The sequence below is a fragment of the Oreochromis niloticus genome, linkage group LG4 (genome assembly GCF_001858045.2).
Source record: "Oreochromis niloticus isolate F11D_XX linkage group LG4, O_niloticus_UMD_NMBU, whole genome shotgun sequence".
Taxonomy (NCBI): domain Eukaryota; kingdom Metazoa; phylum Chordata; class Actinopteri; order Cichliformes; family Cichlidae; genus Oreochromis; species Oreochromis niloticus.
The window spans coordinates 34,468,299-34,474,827 of record NC_031969.2 but is presented as its reverse complement, the minus strand read 5'-3'; positions in this window follow the sequence as shown (position 1 = coordinate 34,474,827).

Below are 6,529 nucleotides of genomic sequence, written 5' to 3'. Positions count from 1 at the left end.
CACTGCGCCAGCATCAAACAGTGCCTGCACACATGTGGGAGGGGCCATCAGCTCCATGGCAACGCATCCATATAGACCATGCTGGACCATTTTTGGACCAAATGTTCCTGGTTGTGGTTGATGCACACTCAAAGTGGTCAGAAATCTTCCCTGTGAAGCAAAGCACTAACAGCAGCCTTCAGTCACCGTTTGCACAACAGGTCTGCCACAACAGCTTGTAAGTGACAGTGGTCGTCAGTTTACTGGAGAGTAGTTCCAGGGTTTCCTTAAGAGTTAGACGGTATGACATATCACTTCAGCTCCCAGTCATCCAGCAACAAACGGACAAGCTGAATGGTTCATCCAGTTCTTCAAGCCGTCAGTGAAAGCCAGTCTGACAGGTTGAAAGTCACTAAAATCCACAACTTCTTACTGGCTTACAGGATCACCGCTCAGGCAAGAACTGGCCACACATGCAATGCTCTTTGTTGCATCTTCAAAAACAAAAATAAAATATCTGAGCCTTACACAGGAGTATCGTTGCAACTTGTTTATTGAACCTTCTTGTCAGTACATGTTCAGAACATCAGTGTCCATTTTACTGCCTCCTACAGGACACTCTCTTCTTCCACTTTCTTACAACATTAGTGTAACACAGAACCAATACTGCCTCTCCTGGCTTTACCATTGTAACAACACACTCATTCTATCTGTTTCTTTCAGATGAATAACAGGAACTTAGGATGTAGGTATCTATGAATAATAACTATTATGCCTACCCATATATTTATATAAACAACTAATTTCTTGCGATACCACACTCTTCATGGGACGAAATCTGAGATCACATCTGGATCTGCTGAAACCAGACATTTGCACGGATGTCCAAGACAAACAGTCTTCCATGGTGCAAGAAGCAGCAAGAAACAAAACCAGATTCTTTAATATTGGACAAAAAGTTCTCGCCAGAGACTACAGAGACCCAAGTCAGAAATGGCAGTCTGGCATGATTCTGTCACGGACCGGGCCGCTGACATACATCATAGATGTTGGAGCCAACTTAGTCTGGCGCAGACATGTTGATCAGATTCTAGATACAGAAACTTCCAGAGTAAACTGTGAGCACCTCTACACCTCAAGATTTAGAAGGGTTTACCTTCATTACACCACCTGATGTTCAGGGTTTACATGAAGCCACCGGTGCTCAAACAGCCGAACTTTGCACACAGAGCGCTATGGACTCTGCCCAAACAGGAAGACGTTACTCCGAGAGAAATTGCACAGCATCTCCAAAACAGATCTTATAGATTTCCAGTTCATTTTTTTAGGAAAGTTATTTAAATGTTTAAGAGGAAACAACCTGCATTCATGCTGTAAATCACTGAGTAGGTGTCATATTACTGTTGGAGTACATTTATTGGATTACAGCATTTAGCTGAAATCTCCTTGGTTGCTTACTGATCCTGTTTGTGCTTCAGTCTGACCACAAGGGGGCAGCGGAGCTCAGTGACCCTGCATCAACATCTTTTTCTCCTCCAACCATTCTTTTTATCTTCTTCTTCAGCGGTGCATCAGGAGCCAGATTCTTTCTGTATGAATCATAATAAAATTTTTTGTTTGTTTGCTTCATTTTGTTGTTTTAAAGGACTGACTGTAACTGAAAACACACGTCTGCACATAAGTGCAGGGACATGAAGGCACAGCTGGAGAAGTATAGATATACACAAATACTCAGACCTTTTTTAAACCACAGTGAGCCTGAAGTAAAGAAAGCAGGTTGTAGCTGAAGTGCAGCGTCTATCAGTGCAGTATCTCCACCAGCGTTTCTCCCTGTCCAGGATCTGTACCTCACCCGTGCACTGAATGTCTGGCTCTGTGCCTTCTGGAGGATTTTTGTTTGGCCCTCAAGTGAAGATCTAATTTGCAGACTTTTAGGAGTAATCCAGTTTATTTATCTAGGACTTTACTTTAAAAAATAACAGAAACATTAAAAAAGAAAATAATAAGCCAAATAATAAAAATACAGGAGTTACAGGAGAGCGGATGTAACCACACGGGCACCTGTCAAACATTCATGACAGTTCTCTGATAAAAAATGAAAGCAGCTGACAGTAACCAGCAGAGCCCCAATCAGCTGATCTAAGCTGACCCAGGCCCACTATGGCTCAATAGCTCCTAAATATAAAAGTCATTGTTAGGCTTTTAAAATCAGTCTAAATTTAACAGGCAGTACTGGAGGAACACGTTCATGTTTCTGTGGTGATTAAGGTGAAATAAGCTCCGACTGATCTCTTTGGCTCTTGACGAAGGCGGTCGCACTTTTCTCCTCTCCCGCTCCCTTATCTTTCCTTCTCGGCTTCTCGTGTCCTTGTCTAGTCTCGTCTATTTTCTACTCTTGCCCTGGAACACTCTCTCACAGTCTGTTCTCTAAAACCTAAAAGAGGAGTTATGGATTTGATCAACTGGTCCCTGAATGCAATTGACACCCTCTTCTCAACGAGAAGCCTGGGCTGGAGGGGCGTTCCCTGCCGGATACACGATGGACGGGTGGCATAGCTGGAGGGTCGTATGCCTGGCGGGACTGTCGATCCAGTACATTGAAGACATCTACCTTTTCGGAGCCATGATAACGGGGTTCTTGCTGATCGGAGCTGGCTTGGCCCTGGCTTATCGAACATTAAAGAAAGCGGAATCGGCTGTTCAAAACCCCACAAGGCTGCCCGCTGTGACTGAAGTGATGGGACGGGTCGTGACTTCTCAAAATGGGCTCACTGAACGCAGCACGGATAACATCTTGGAGAAGCTCACGGCGCTCCAACGGGAGATTGAGAGACCAGTGTCGGACTGCTAGAACGGCTCTGAAATTGACATGAGTTGTTCGCACTAAAGGAAAAACCACCATCGTTTCATGCGGCTACCATATCGGCACCAGCTGTGGTCTCAAGGCTGGAGCTGAAGAAAACAAATTCACCCTGATAACAGACGGTGTTTAGACTGTTCCTCCCCTACGCAAGGCCACCTGGGTCGGCTGGAAGACTGTTTACTTAGCCTGGCAGGGCGAAGGACACTGTCAGCTGAACTCTGGACACACACACATACACTGATACACACTCATCCCTCCTTTCCAAATGCCTTCGATGCTTGTTCCCTCCCGGGGCAGATGGCGGTCGACTGCACCAGCGCAGACATGCTGCAGGACCAGATGTGCTGTCTACACCGGCTCTCTCTTACCGTTACCCACCCCTGTTGCCTGTCTTGTGTTTCTATGGTGTATTGACAGTCATGTGCTTTTTGTGCTGGGGTGCTCAGTCTGAGTGGAGTGATTTTCTCCTCCTCTCACCTCATGTTATGTATTTTCGTTGTTTTTTCCTATCAGCCTACCTCTCTGACATGTCTTCCCAATCTGATGTTTGTGTAAAGTTTGGTCAGAGGGTTCCTTTGTAAGTGCGTATGAGCCATTAGCGTGCTGCCTGCTGTAACCTATAATTTCCTTCGGGACTAATAAAGTATTTCTGATTCTGGTTCTGATGTAGATGTGAAGAAGTCTAGAGATCACAGCAGGCATGAAGACAGGCAGGTGTGATGCTCGGGGTTCGTCTGCGATGAGGCTGATAGAAGATCTTTACAGAGCTACCCTCTGCAGACTGACCAGGATCCCAGCGCAGTGAAACCAACTCAGGATCCTCTACAGGCAATGTCACATGACCCCAAACAAGCCAATCAGCTGTCTCTATATATCTGCTCCCATTCCACATCTGCGTCTTCATCAGCACTTCCTCACATGTCGCTCCATCGTATTGTGGAGCAGTTTGGTGAAGGTTCAGCTCACCTCAGCTTCGGCTGATATCTCTTCAACAACGCTCGTGTCTCGCTCAGGGAACTCGTCACCGCTGCTTCTTCACATCCCGTTGATGCTTCAGTTCATTTTGAACTTTTTTAAACACATGAATTTAAATTAAAACCAAATTTTGCCCTTTAATGTCACATTTGGAATGTAATTCAAATGTAAAACTTATGTTGTCCAAATATTTATGGCTGTGGGACCAGGGACGCATCACTGCTGTTGAATGAGGTAAAAACAGGTAAGCATTCAAAATCTGTCCCTGTTCAAACACGTCTCCATTAAGGTGTTGAAACGATGAGCGCCTTTCCTTCTCGTAAACATGACTCCACAGATCGATTAATCACCGATCAATGATTCACAGCCTCGCTCTGCAGCCGCGTGGAGGTCAGTGTCACAGAAACAAGTCGTAAGTATGTGGACAGTTGAAGGTGGTAAATCTCTGGTTTGTTTGCAGCTTTTCTAAGAGGTGAAGCTGAGTTTGGCGTGAGTGCACAGAAGCCTGATGGGAGTGAAGCTGCAGATTCTGTTGTTTCTCAGGCCTGAGACGTTCGCCAACAGAAGCATGTGGAATGTTTTTGTTGCTGGAGCTGTAAAGCTGCCAGAGCTGCAGGTTTGTTTGACAGATCTCCATCAGATATTTCCACTCCTCCCTCCTCTGAGCACAACTTAATTGCAGCTGTGGAGGTTTGGTGGGCGTCGAACATACGTGTCGCAGCAGCTCGGCGGTGATGACAGGTGGGTGTGTAGTGACGGGAACAGTTCCACAGTAAAAGGTCTGCAGGAAACTGGTTGGTCCTGTCAGCAGCAGCACGAGGCCTCGTCTTAATCCTGTCACAGCAACACACATAATCATGAATAACACAGAAATACTTAAATTTCTTAAAAACCTTTACATCCCCTCATGAGCAGCAGGATTACATGGATTTTATAAATTTTTCACCTTTAAAATAAAAGATTTTAAAGTAGAACCGTTGCAACCAGTCGCAGTGACCAAATGTGAGTATTTGAACTGTGGTGTCCACTTACTGTTATCCATATGGCGTGCATGTTTACCCCTGTGTGAGTGAGTTATGTCTACATTTCAGTGCTCAGGGTAAAAAAATGCTTTAGGTAAAATATTTGTTTTGATAACTTATCGTTCATAACCCTGGAAGGACGGATGCCTGACAAGTTAAACAGCATCGAGTGAGGTTTAAGCTCAGCTTCACAAAACCTGGAGCAGCTCACAGGTTCCTGAAATGTGTGAGGAGAACTTTCCTTTTTTTTGTTTCTCTGTGGCACAAACTGACGTAGCTGTGGAGGGACAGCAGGGTGGATGATGCTGGGAGCTCCTCTGTGCTTTAGCCAGATGAGCTGAAAATGACAGATACAGCTCCTGTCTGTGTGTGTGTGCTTTGTATTGTTTTGTATTTTTTAGATTTTCTGTCAGAATAAAAACTGATGTCAGGATGAAGGCAAACAAAGTGACCTTAAATGAATCCAGCACAGTTCTCATGGAGTGCAGGTCACTGTAACACAACACCTGGTGCTGGGAGAGGGCGTGTGCTGCTGCAGGTACAGACCTGCAGGTGGAGTTATGGCAGGTATTTCCCAGAGGCCTGTTGGAACAGAGCCTTTTTACCGCACTGATACTCGCGCCTGCCTCTAATCTCAGCCTCCATCTCCTCTGACTCCTGTCGGCGTCTTTTGTTTCTTTTGATCTTCACTTTTCTCTCACAGGCAGTCGGTTAGTTCTTCTGTTAACAAGCTTGTTGCCATGTCAACGACACACCTGACTACCTGAATCAAGCCAAATGTTAAACTGAGATCCTACATGAGCAGAGTAGGATCAGTAAAGAAAACAGAAGCTTAGCGGGTTATTAAGATGACAAACGTCCACTTTAACGCAACAACAGAAGCTGACTAAGTGATTTACAGCCTCTCACCTACAAATCGCCATCGCATGCTGCAGCTTTAACGTTTCCTTTTACTGCAAACACAGCGTGACCTGATTTTGTGCCTTCAGCTCTCTACTGTAAACCTGCTTCAGTCCAGCAGACACTCAATTCTGACAGAAACTGAATGGAGTTTGGTTAAAAGTTGAAAGTCTTCTGTGTTTGACTAATAGGAAACTAGTTAGTTGGAGTTTTAGCTGAAAGTGTCCTGTTACTGTTTGTATGGCAGATATTTGCCCTCCGTCAGTTCCACAGGGATAAAGAAATGAAGTGTTTGAACAGGTCAGACGGTTTGTCAAATCTGGTCACATCTGATGGACTTTGCTGCTTTTTTTTTTTTTTTTTTTTAACAACAAATGGAACAGACTCAAAAATAATGAAAACAGTCACATGTCTCACTAAGATGAGGTGAAATGTGAATGAAGTGTGGTGCATCATGTTTAAGCATATTTACATTTTATGCAGATACCTCCATCGTCGATCAGCTGACCTGTGAGCACTGACGTGCGCTCTTTTTCATTGGTTTGAAGTCAAATTTGGCCCAAACTGAATGCAGTTTGTTGGACAATGTTCTTGTTCTTGTCCAACAAACTGTTGGACCTCACATCGGCCTTTGGTATGGTTGACCACCACATTCCACTTTAAAGACTGAAATACTGGGTCAGTGTATCTAGATCTGCCTTGCAGTGGTTCTCCGTATAACTCCTCATATAACAATGCTTTTCTGTGGCACTTTCTAAGTACAGTCATCTTCCACTTCCCTTACCTATGG